A 13,440-nucleotide genomic window follows, 5' to 3' on the forward strand; every position below is an offset into this window, starting at 1 on the left:
GCATGGATGTTAGCTCAGGGTGAATCTTCCGCAGCAAAAAAATAAAAAATAAAAATAAATAAAAGTTAAAAATTATGGTGGTGATGGTTGCACAATAGTGTGAACGAACTTCATGTCACAGAACCACATGCATAAAGATGGTTAAAATGGTAAATTTTATGTTATCTAAATTTTACCACAATAAAAAAAAAGAAATAGCAGCACCTAGATCAGTGCCCAGCTCTCCGCAGGCCATCGCCTCGGTGGGCTCCATCTCTGCTTCCCGATACTTCCCCCGTGGAGCCCCTGCTTCTTTTTCACCCTTCCTGACCCCGGGCCTTAGTGTCCATCCTCAGGTTCGTTCCCCTCATGCTGTCCCCTTCCTCCTGGCTAGTTGGGGCCTCCTCTGCGCAGGCCTCCCGCAGAAGGGGCCCTGGGGGCAAGGGTCCTCACCTCTCCCCCATGCCTTCAGGCTGGGCTGGGTGACTTCTCTGAGTCAGGGGGCGGCTCTTCCCGCCCACCTCCCTCTGCTCGCTGTCCCTTTGTGCAGCTGACTGCAGCTCCTCCTGGTGAAGGGTCAGAGTTAGGGCCTCGCCAGCCAGCACGTCCTCCCACTCGGCTTCAGCTGGGGGCCCTGCTCTGAACGGGAAGCTGCACAGATGCTCTGAGCCCAGGGGCTCCAGTCTGCTCTGGCCCTGTATGCTGTGTGACCTGCTCTAGTCTTGGTCCCTCTCTGGGCCCCAGTGCCCCATCCATAAAATGGGAGTGCACATCCCTGCCGGTCACCCTCCGGAGGCTTTGGTGGCGTTCTGGGAGAACGGAGGCAGAGGCGCTCTGTGGCTTTATTACATGACACAACCACATGGAGAGGCGCAGAGCAGCTGTTACAGACACAGTCGGCGACCCGCCCGCTGGGCTCCGGCTGCGGCCCCACCGCACACCAGCTGGGAGACCTCGGGCAGCCCAGGTGACCTCTCTAGGCCTCAGGTTTTCTCACTGTGAGATGGGATGGTGACAGTAAACGAGCTCACATCTGGCGAGCACTGAGAACCCCGCCTCGCACGTGGTAAACGCAAGATGGAGTCAAATACGTTAAGAACAGTCACTCCTCCTAAGCATCACGGTGAGTCAGGCCCGCCCTAAGCTACTCACTGTATTAATGGACTGAAACAGTAAAAAGGGACGAGGACTGTGAACAGATTAAACCAGAAGCACAACATGCCCACGTCCTTCCTTTCTCCTCCAAGTGGCAACACCTCCAGATCTAAAGACCCAGGGGCGGGGCATCACCTGTGCTGGGGGCACCGGAGCCCCCTGAACTGGACGGAAACAGAGACAGCCGTGCCCCCTCCCCCACCCCGAGCGCTGACTTAGACTCTAAAGCTCTAATTCTCACCTAATCCAGTTCCTAGCCAGACCCACTCACTCCCTCTCAAATGCTCTTATTACATCTGGGGGCAAAAAAAATATACACTACCCCAGGACTGCCAGGGTCAGGGACCCAGCTCTCTGCCCCACTTTCCACACCATTCCATCTGAAAAGTCCGAGGGCCGGGCCGGCCCGGTGGCGCAGCGGTTAAGTGCACACGTTCCGCTTCTCGGCGGCCCAGGGTTTGCCGGTTCGGATCCCGGGTGCGGACATGGCACCGCTTGGCACGCCATGCTGTGGTATGTGTCCCACATATAAAGTAAAGGAAGATGGGCATGGATGTTAGCTCAGGGCCAGGCTTCCCCAGCAAAAAGAGGAGGACTGGCAGTAGTTAGCTCAGGGCTAATCTTCCTGAAAAAAAAAAAAAAGAAAAGTCCAAGGGCCTTGGCTTGTTCCATTCTAGTGCTGGGAAGCTCACCCCTTCCCTGAAGAGCTCAAGTGTCAGACTTCCTCTTCCTGCTGAGCGGAAATCTGTCACTTCCCCACCATGTCTCCATCCCAGGAGCCCCACCAACCACATCACCAACCACATCCGCTGCCTTTGCCCACGACAGCCCTCCAGGGCGCCGAGGCTCCTGACCGTGTGCCCCTCGCATGGCGCTGCCCCAGCCTGGGGAGTTTCTTGCATGACTCAGTTTCCCATCTTCTCCCCATTTTGATTGCCTCCTCGTAATCCTCCAAGCTGTCCCCATCACTCGCCCAGTGTGGCGGCCAGACCACACCCAAACCCTCCAGATGGGGGACAGCAGGTCCCCCGAAAGATCCCAGACTTCACATCTCAGAACAGTAGCACTGGCCAGACCCCCAGAGATCACGGGGTGCAGAAGGGGAAACTGAGTCAGCCTGCCCACCCACAAAGGGCAGAATTAGGAAGAAGATCCAAGTCTGTGGCACCCACCCCCAGCCCAGGAAAGTCCTCTAAGACACAGAACAAAGTTTCCTTTGATCCTGTGCCTGGATACGGTACCAAATATTTTGTTCCTTATCTGTGTTGCTGTTCCCAGAGAGACAAATTCCAAAGGCGGCTGGGGAGAAAGGTCTTCTAATGGTGAGGCCGGGGCATTCACCCCGCGGGGCCCTCCCCAGGCTCAGACCTTTGAAAGGTGGGCTGCGTTTCTAAGGAGTGTGCTTTAGGCCTGGAAAGACGGGGCCCCTTAGGGCAAGGAGAGAAGGCAGACCCCAGCCTTTGCTGCTAGAAAGGCCAGCGGAGCGCCAGCAGCCCACGATGGAAGGGTGAACAGGAGCACGTCAGCTCAAGTCACTCTCACCTAGTCCCCAGCGGGAGGGAGGCAGAGCCCGTGCTGGGCTCCTTGGGCTAGAGGCAGCTACGGGGTCTCTGCGCTGGGAACGGGGAGACAAATGGAGAAACTGCGCCCTACTCGTACAAAGCAATCACTGACGCGGTGGCGTGTCAGTGGCGGCGACAGCACGGAACAGATCAGGAGGCTAGAGAGTGGGACCCAAACTTCTTTGATCACTTACTCCTTCCAAAGGGAAAAAAGCTGAACTCACTCCCCCAATGTTTTATATTCTATACAAGGAACCATCCTCAGAGGCCACACGGCACAGCACACCCACGAGGCGAGGCTCGTCGTTAACCAGAGTGATGTAAATCTGTATTTCAAACAGTGTCCCCAAATTTAAAAAAACCTTGGGCTGGCTCCTTGTCAGACTTGACTAGCTCGTCACTGTTTTTTTTCCTCGTCTTGTGGCTGATGAAGTGACCATGCTGGAAACCCAAGTGTTAACCATCGCACTGTCTCATCCACGTGTACGGGCATTGTTACAATTACCAGCAGCCCAGCGTTCTGCTGGAATCTTCTAAAACCACTGTCCATCTCATGAGGGCTGGTTTAGTTGAACCTGGTTAATATAATCCATAAACTCAATCTGGATTAATTAATCTGGATTAACCTGGATTAATTAACCAGGTTTATTAATTGGGATAAAGCAGCAAAAACAGACCAAAGAGTAAGGATGTCCTCGTCATCCCTTCTCTCCAGAGACGTCTGGAGACACGAGACACGAAGCTGTCCGACACTCTGACGGGGAGGACGTATACTCAGGTAAATGTGAGCAAGCTGAACTATTTCTTGTTGAGGTCATATTTTTCCTGCACCCCAGTGAGTGTCTGGTACTCCTCACTTTGGAGGCCACCAGAATAGAAGATGGGAGGCTCCCAGAGAGGATTTTCAGGCTGCAGGGTGGAGACCATCTGGTCTAACCTCCTCACTTAGCAGTGGAGGAGACGAGGGCCCAGGAAGGAGGGAACTTGGCCGAGGTGACCTGGCTGGTCAGTGGCAGAGCCCGGAGAGCAGGCAGATCTCTGGCTCCTGAGGCTGACACCGGCTGCCTCATGTCCCAGCCACAGTCCAGCCGCTCCTGGACCTCTCACCAGGCGTGGGAGGTCCCTGCACCTCTGGGCCCTCTGGGGCTGCCTCCCCAGTGCTGTGAGGTCACTGCTGGCCCTGAGGGGTGGCTGTGGATGGCAGGGAGATGTGCCTCTCAGCAGAGCTTACAAATGGTATAGGACAGGGGACAGGGGGCCATCAGCAGGCCCCGGTTCTGGGAGTCACTCTGACCTCGGTTTCCTCGGCTATGAAATGGGCAGAATCAAACCCAGCTCCCGGGCTGCTGTCTGAGTGCCCACGAGGGCTGGGGAGGAACCCCTGAGGGGCGTTACCGCTGTGGAAGGTTATGCTTAGGGGGTGAGATCTGGGGCTCCCCAGAGCCTGAGGACGCTGCCTCTGCCGCCGCCCGCAGCCCTGGGCACGCAGGACCTGGAGCCTGTGGCCAGCGGGCCCCCGGGTGAGCTGGCCCAGACCCGGCGTGGGGCAGGCAGCTGTGGAGCAAGGCCCTGGGCCTTCTGAGGCCTGGGCCTGAAATTCTGCTCCTGTCCCCACAGCTCCATTCCCCTGCTCCGATCCGCGCCGTTTCCCAGGTGCTTCCCGCCTCCTCCAGGCCGTCCTCCTGGTCTCTGCCCGCACCTCTCCTGGGCTGAGCCCCACTCGGGCTACCATGAGACGGCGGCACCCCTATTCCAAAACCTCCAACGGCTTCTCAGCTGGGCATTGGAAGCCCAGGTCTGGCCCAGGAGTAAACCAAGAAGAGGGGTGGGGCAAGGGGGACACGGGCAGGAGGCAGGCGAGCAGCCAGCCTGGGTGCAGACAGCAAGTGAGTGCATTTTCTCCAGAGCACTTAAAAACAATAAACTCAAAAAGTCTGACTTTTTACTATCATGATGTGCCTGCAATTGTAAACGGCGTCAGTGACAGATCGCTCCCCCTGCCAGGGCCGGCTGCTCCCACCCCTGCCCTTGGTCTCTGGCCGGCACCTCATACATTTCCCTTAGCCTGAGCCAAACACCATTGTATGTGCGAGGAAAGAGGGGAAAGGGAGGAAGGAGAATGAGGAGACAGGGAGGCTGACGGGGAGAAGACCTGCGGGAGGGGAGGCCTGGCCTCACGTCCCACACAGGCTCAGTGCGCTGCCCGCCGCAGCCCTTCGTTCGTGCTGCTCCTTTTTGCCAGTAACTCCTCCCAGTAACGTCCAGCTGCCACTGGCTCAGCTTAGACGCTCCCTCTTCCAGGAAGTCTTCCCGCCGGCATTCCTGTCCATCCCCCAGCTGGCTGGGACTCCTCTGCCGGGCTGCAGACTCAGCAGCATCATGTTCTCATCTCCAGAGGACGATTCAGGAAAGGAACCACCTCTGAAATCTGGAACCCCCAGCACCACACCAGGAGACCCACTTCCTCGCTGTGTGAACTCAGACAAGTCCCACTGCCTCGCCAGCCTCAGTTTCCCCTCCGTACAAGGACCACCTCATCTCCAAACAGCCTCCTTTCCTCGACCTCGGCCATCCCTCCTCTCGGCCACACCCTGCACTTTGTCATCGTGTGAGAAAGTTCCACCTGCTTCCACAGTCACTAACTCAAGCACCCCTGGCTGACCACATCTTCCCCACCTCCAGCTTCCTGTCACCTTCCAGATGTGACAACCCTTTGTCAGCACCCCCGATGGACCAATTAAAACAGGTTCAGGCCCAAGGAGAGAGCCCTGGACCAGAGACCTCTCTCCAGGACAACAGAGCCCACTCAGCGAGGCCTCGACTCCACCACCGAGCTCGGCTCCAGCTTTTCTGAGAGGCCAGCTTTGGGGACGGGGTCTGGCCACGTGATGTCCACACACTGCAATGTCTTCTTGTCCCAGAATCTGGGACACCAGGCCAGGCCTCCCTTCCCGCAGGTCTGCACCCATGAGGAGGTGCATCCTTCTCCCCACGCGTCTGTCTCCTTCTCTCCTCACTCGCTTCCCTCCCACAGGCTGACGGGTCCTCGCCCCGCTCTTAGCAACACCCGAAAATCCTCTCCACTGGCTGTTTCCACATCGTCTGGCAAAACCCCAACGCTGGGTGAAGCAGGATCTCTAAGCACTTCTGGGGAAACACGGACAGAGACCAGAGCAGGACAGATGGCACCTCGGGGAAGCCTGTCCCACGGCAGCTGGGCCGCCCCAGCACCCCTCCCCTGTGAGTCAGGCCTTGTGAAGGGCACTGCCACGCAAGCAGACCCCGGGGGGCCCACGTGGCCTCCCTCTGTCACTGATCCCACCCCACCACCTAAACACCTCTCAAACCACCCACTTAGCTCCACTCCCATTGCTGCCACCTGCTCTCACTGGCCACTTAATCTCAGCCACCAATCATCTTGCCTCTGACTTTTTCAAAAGATGCAAATCTGAGCACCCACTCCATGGCCACGGCTCCAGGGCCCAAGGGTCTGCCCACACCACCTCTCCGGCCTCACCTTGTCTGGGCATCAGAGCCACAGACACTCAGTGCTTTTAATTCCTCAAAGGTCGATTTCCTCCAGCCTCAGGGCCTTTGCACAGGCTCCTTCTCTCACCCAGCCTGCCCCTCCCCCCTCACCTGGTTACTGTCTACTCATCTTTCAGAGCTCAGCTCCCAAGTCCTTTCCTCGGAGCGGCCTCAGTAGTGACCATGGACTGGGCACACTCCTCTGCTCTGCATGCTCCCACACCCCCGCTTCCCCCTCAGGCACCTGCTCCAGGTTCTGGGGACTCTCGGAGAGCCCACGGGGGCGGTGCTGGTGTCCGTCTTGCTCTGCTCTGCGTCCCCAGCACTGAGCTGAGCTTCACATGCAGACAGTGATCAGCTCACGAACAAAGACCTCATTCAAAAAATTACACGGAAAATGACTTTTCAGGGAATGAATGAGCAGCCCCTCTCTGCCGTCTCTCCAAGGTGGGCACTACTCCTACTCCCGGTAACAGTCATAACCAGGGTGAGGCCGATGGCCCAGCCGACAAGCTCCAACGCTCCTTCCTGCCTGTTATCTGCCTGCCGCCTCCCAGGCCTCCCCTGTGACTCAGAGCATTGGGAGTTTAATGACCAGCCCACTGGGGCATTTCTGAACTGACATCCGTTTACTCTGCAGTGGGAACATTCTCTTCTTCCCAAGGGCCAGCACTCAGGAGCCTTTCCTTTGTGAGGTGGGATGAGAAAAAAGTGGTGGAATCTAGTTAGGGCAGGGTTCAAATCTAGTTAGAGCAGGGTCCAGCTTTGCTTCTTGCTGGCTGTGTGACCTTGCAAAAGTCACTTAACCTCTCTGAGCCCGTTTCCTCATCTGTAAAAAGAGAACAAGAATATCTAGCCAAGAGTTTGCTGTACTGATGAAATGAATGAATGTACATTCAGAGTCTAGTGTGGGGCCTGCCATGTGTCATATCTAATTGATTCCAAGACCCACAGTTTTTAAGATTTTAACATCTCTGAAACCGGGATGCAACTGGGATAATGATAGTTTAATTGTCTGCCGTATTTTTCTTTCTTAATGGATTATAAAATAATGGTACATCTCACAATAGATGGTGCCCACGTTCAAGGAAATGCGGCAGCCGCTTAGTTTCTTTTCTTTCTCTACAGAGAGGCAGGAAGGCCTGTGGAGTCCCGGGGACCAAGACCGAGAACTCGCATCACTGAGGAAAATGGGTCCGCTGAGGCCTGGCCCGCAGGGGGGACCATGAAGCGTCGCGGAGGCTGAAGGCACAGGCCGTCCCCAGGCTGGCGACCCTCTGGACCCAGGCTGGCTGTCCCAGTCCCACCCAGGGGGTGGCCCAAACTTCAGCGGGACCCTCAGCTTTCTGGCTCCGACCCTATACCCCTGATGCAGCGTGTGGTCTCCAGCTCCAGGGCAGTCTGGTCACAATGCTGACTGTGCTTACAGCCACTTAAAACTGCCCTCTTTGTCCCAGGAAGAGAGTCCTGCGACACCCCCCCCTCCCCGAGACCCCCAGAGACCTCTCCTCCAGGGCGCTCCTGCGTCAGCCTCCCCTGGGCTCTGCTCGCAACCATGTGGGAGGCCAGCACTGGGACGTCACCCAGGCCTCACCCAAGTCCTCGTGCCCTGGGTGCCTCCTTAAACCCTCCACCTCGTGCCATCAGACTGGCCAGATGATCACACTGTCTACGTTGTTATTACAGTGTAACGGATATCACTTACAGCCCGATTTCTAGAGAAATAAAATGTCTATTGCATATACAGATTTAAAAATGCAGAAAAAAGGAGAAAACAAAATTCTGCCATCTCACGATAGTCAGCCGGCTGGATGTGTGTCTGAGCACCTTTCTACATTTACCTGGGTATAGACGTATTCTTTCCCATATTCATACCCAAATAGGCTGTTCCACACACACGGCTCTCTTCCCTGACTTCCCAGTTAATGCGACACGTGGACCTCTCTGCTCAGACTGGCTTCTTCTCGGTGACCTCACGGCGCTCCCCGTCCTTCCTCCCTTCATCCGGCAGGTCCCAACAGCCTCCGGAGGCCCCCAAGGCCTCTACCAGGACGCAGTGCTTTGGGCCTGACGGGTTTCTGTGGACACTTGTCCCCCGTTCCTTGGGACAGGGCTGCAGCTGCCCTCAAGGACCCCTCTGAGCACAGCCACACCCCTGCACAGAAATACTCGAGGCCAGGGCTGTGAGGTGCACGGCAGCCGTCCACCCCTGCCGGCTCAGACTGTCGGCCTTTCAGAACAGGCCGACCGTTCCCCGGTCCCAGACGCCGGCCGGGCACATCCCCAACCCCTGGGGCTCTGGGACTACCACCCACAACCCCGGGAGGCACCCGGTGGTTCAGTTCACACAGCCCTCCATACTCTTTCTCCTGTGCTGAGCCTCCCAAACAGCCCACAGAGCGGGCAAAGCAGCCGTCATCATCTCCATCCCACAGGCTCAGCGAGGAGGGCGACCGCCCTGGTGACTGCCCTGGCGTCCCTCCCCTTCAGAGTCTGGCTGACTCCAAACCCCACCAACAACCTCGCTCAGGCGTCACCTCCTCCAGGGAGCCCCCCACCCTGCCTGGCCCCAGGCGGGGGGAGAGGCCCCTCCTTGAGGGCCCACAGCTCCTGGGCTTCCCCATGAGAATGGAGCCCCTCCACCAGGCTGCGGCCCCTGAACGGTGACGGGCCTGGCTTGTCCCCATCCGCGCTCCCCAAGCACAGAAAAGCCTCAGCAGACGGCTGCTGGCACGAAGCTCAGTCTGAGGATTAAGCAGGAATACTCGCCCCGCTTTACAGTGAGAAGGGGCAGAAGGAAGGGAGAGGACTTGCCCACAGAGCACGTCAGCAGCCGGGCCTGGTCTCCCTCCTCAGAAGTGTGGCTTCTTTCATTCCAGTGGGTCCCCTGCGGTCTGCAATCTCGGGTGCCAAGCCACCGCCTGAGGTGCATTTCCAGCTCCTCTGGCACTGGCTGGGCCCCAGCTGGCAAGGGCAGCGCTGTGGAGGGGCTCCGGCTGGGGCAGGCTCAGTCCCCAGCCCCGGCCAGCACCCTGGGGTAGCCTTAGGGACGGCAGCCCTGGCTGGCCATTATGGGGCACCCCAGTGCCCCGCCCCAGGCCAGCACCCCACCTACATCTCACTTCATCCTGTGGTTGGCACCATTATGATGCCATTTTGCAGGTGGGGAGGGAAAGACACGGCCCGAGGCTCACCCAGCGGCTGTGCTGGGCCCAGAAGCCAGGGCTGCATCCCTGGCAGCAGCGGCCCAGGAGTTTGCTGGCACCAGAGCCAGAAATAAATGCACAGTCAGAGTACAAGAGACAACTTCCAGGGGGCCTGCAGGCCTGGCGAGGCCCCAAACTCACCCTCCCCGTCACGGAGCCGCCTCCCACCCAGGGACGGCTGGAGGGGTGAGACTCTCGGGCCCAGGGAGCAGAGGCGTGCCCCGGCGGTCCTGGCACTCCCTGTGGGCAAGGTCATGCCACTTGCCAGCCCCTGCGAGCTCCGGGCTCAAGGCCAGGCTGGAAGCAGCTGTCACACCAACCCTGCCCAAGTTCTCAGCCCCCTATCTCTTCTTCTTAGAACAAGACCTCACGTGTCTGCTCCCGATGGGCTGGGAGATGCTGAGCAAGGCCCTGCCTTTCACTTGGCCTCACTTTCCCTGTCTGGGAAATGAGGCTGGGGGCAGGGGGAGTAGGGGATGGGGGGTGTCTCAGGGGAGCCCACCAACTCTGACAGGGTGGGGTGTGCCTATAGGCAGCACAGCACAGTGAGAGAGACCCAGGACACTGGAGCTAGATGACACGGTTTCAAATGTATGACCTTGGGCGAGCTGCCTGACCTCTGGGCCTCAGTGTCCACTTCTGTAAAATGGGGATAATAGGAGAAAAAAGACTGAAAGTAAATACACCAAAAATTTACATTGAGGCTCTGAGATGAAAAGAGATGTGGGTAATTTATTTTCTGTTTTCCTGTCTTTTTCTAAATTCTCCATTATCATCAAGTATTTATAACAGAAAAAACAAATATATTTTCTTTGTAAGTAAACTTTATTGAAACCCAACTTACATACAATATAATACACCCACTTGAGAAAATGGGAGTAATAATAAGTAACAGTATCCCACAGGTTGCTTTGAGGACTGAATGCGTTATGTATGCAAGGTTTAGGTGGTGCCTGAGCATAGGAAGTGCTATCAAGCGTTTGTTAAATAAATAAGCCCAAGACCAGCCAGGCTTCCTCCTTCTCTTCCTGCTCCCCTGGACTGGGCCCCCTACCCCCCGCACCAAGCATGGCAGGCCCTCGGCCCCCACCTTCACTGGTTCACTGCCCAGGTCCAACCTCATCACCCCAGGCCTGGCTATTTCTACAGCTTTCTCTCTGAACCCCCGAGGGATCCCACCAACATTCAGGTCTGGCCAGGCCCTGTTCTGTTCACAGCCTCCCACGGCGCCCACTGCCCTGGACCAAGAGCCTGAGCCCCTCGGTGAGACACTGTTTCAGCAAGTTACTGAACCTCTTTGTTTTCTTAACTAAAAAAGAGGACTAAAAATAGTAACTCTCTCACAAACTTACAGGATTCCATACTGTACAGGATGGGGTACACCACCTCTCCACAGCCTCCCTCTCCTGTCTCTTCTTCCCTCTCCGTCACTCTGTTCTAGCCTGCTCCTCCCCTCCTTGAACACGCAGGCATGGCGCTGCCTCAGGGCTCTTGCACTGGCTGTTCCGTCCACCTGAATGGCTCTTTCCCCAGAAATCAGCCCAGCTCACTCCCTCACCTCCTTCTAGGCTTTGCCCAAAAGTCACCCTCTCAATGATGCCCCCAATCACCCTATTTAAAACTGCAACCCCTCCTTCCATTCCCCTCACACACCCAAAGGTCCTCCTCCGTTTCACTTGCTCTATCCCAGCGATCACCATCTGTTTCACCTGTTTACTGTCTGTCTTTTTGTCCTATTAGGTTGTAAGCTCCTTTAGGACAGATTTTTTTGGTCTGTTTTGTTTACTGTCAAGACCCCACCCCCATCACCTAGAAAATACCTCGCACTTTGTAGGTACTTCATGAAGGAATGGATGAACGACTAAGGGGACGGATGGAAAGCGCTTGGGACTGACTCAGGCACGTGGTCCGTCCCAGCAAATGTCAGCTGTTATCATTATTATTACTGATTCTTCAAGGGGAGGCTCCCATGTCCTTCCTCCTTGACTTCTCCAAGCTTATAATCACATGTTGCTGGTCCCCGCCGCACCCTGCCCATCTCTCAATGATGGTGGGGAGCACGCCGCTCTCTAATTACATCTTTTACCATTTAGGCAGAACCAAGTGAAATTGCCATTTCTTGCCAGTCGAAAACAGTCAGATATTGACCATTTCACGTAGTTTAACCTACTCTGCTTCCCAGGGCAGCCTGCAGAGCCCAGAAGGCACCTCAAGGCCTAGTACACAGCAGGTGCCCAATAAATGTTGGTCTACAGAAGTGAAGTCACCTACTCCTGGCTCTTCAACTAGGTGTGATCGCAAAGCACCTCCAGCCTGTTCTGAAGGGGGCGAGGCACGGACCGTAGACTTAAATAATAATTACAAGATCTTGCTGAATTATTTTCTGGTTCTCCTGAAGAATCTCTGTCCCCTGATACCTGGTAAAGAAGACAAAAACAAAAACACGCTATGCTCTAAAATAATCCAGCTTCCTCCACTTGGAAATAATAAAGGTCTAGGGCTGAAGGAGGCCCCTCCCAGGGGAAGAAGGCTGGCCTCTCGCCTCTAAGGGGATTCCTTTAACGCCGAGAGGGAGGCTGGAACGCCCTCTGGTCATCCCTGTGTCCACCGCTCCTTCCAGTAAAGGCTTCAGCTGCAGAGATTTGCTAAGTCTAGAAAGGTGGGTTGTCAGAGCTGAAGAAATTCAGCAATCACTGACTCTACCCCATTTCGCAGATGGGGAAAGTGAGGTACAGAGAGGGGAAGGGACTGACGTGAGGTCACACAGTGGGGTAGAGGGAGAGTTCACCTGGAATCTGCGTCCACTGACTCCCTTCCTCTGACCACACTGCTTCCACGCTGGCCAGCCTCCAGCAAGGGACGCTTTCGTGCCACTATTTTTAAGCTGCACTTTTCAAAGGAAATGCTTAGTAAGCCTCAGGTAAAACCCCAAGAGCTTCTCCACTATAAGACAACTTCTTATAAACACCAGCACTCCACTTGTCTCTCTCTAATTACTTCCTTAGGGTAAGCCTCACAGTAGAAGGCCAGGGGCAAAGGACAGGTAGGCTCATTTTCACAGACTTTTGCAACAAGCTACGGATCGCCCTGCAAAATTAAACGCACCAGACAACCCCGATAGCTTTGCCAGCACAGAGGGTGATCCTTTGATATGGATTTTTGCTAATTTTATAGGAATAAACACAGACTGCTTTCATTCACTATACGGTATGTGTTTTCAAACACACACACACACATACCCACACACACACACTCTGGTCTTAGCATCAGCATCCCTGGGCTTACTTGCTGGTTTGCTGTGACCTCTGACAAGTCACGTCCCCTCTGGGGACAGGGGAGGCCTATCTGTAAAATGAGGGGTTGGATGAGATGATGTCTTAAGATCCCTTTCAGCCTGGACATTCCATAATTCCAGGGTGCATTTTCAAATTATTAGCAGGGCAGGATAATGTTTAAGAACCAGAATCTGCCATGCCCTAAATCGCGCCCAAGGGCTCAGACTAGCCGAGCAGGCAGGCAGGTCGGATGAGACATCGTAGAGACGATGGGGGCTCAGGGAGCACCTACGCCTGTGTGTCGGAGCTGCCCCGGTGCCAGCTCGTACACTGAGCCTGCTTTTACGAGGGGATAATAACACTCATCTGTGGTCCACTCCAAGTTCTGGGCAGCTTCCACCACAGCTAGAAGGCAAGTCACAGCCACTCGACTTCCGCGCTAGAATCCCAGACGCACAGTAGTCACCCCCAGCAGTGCACATCCAGCCTCTGCTCGCCACCTCCGACGACACAGAGCTCGCCACTGCCCAGGAGCTCCCTCCCTTCTTAAGCTGGGAGGAGGCTCCTGGGCCAGGGCAGGTCATGAGGGGGACAAGAGACACCAAAAGGCCCAGATTCGATTCTCAGAAGCCAGGCCCACCATCAGGGCTGGCTGCAGGGGAGGACAGGGCAGAGGCTCCGGGGCAGGAAGGCTGGAGAGGGTGCCTCTGGTCCTCCTACCCCCCCCCCCCCCCC

The sequence above is a fragment of the Equus quagga genome, chromosome 1 (assembly GCF_021613505.1).
Source record: "Equus quagga isolate Etosha38 chromosome 1, UCLA_HA_Equagga_1.0, whole genome shotgun sequence".
NCBI classification, from domain to species: Eukaryota; Metazoa; Chordata; class Mammalia; order Perissodactyla; family Equidae; genus Equus; species Equus quagga.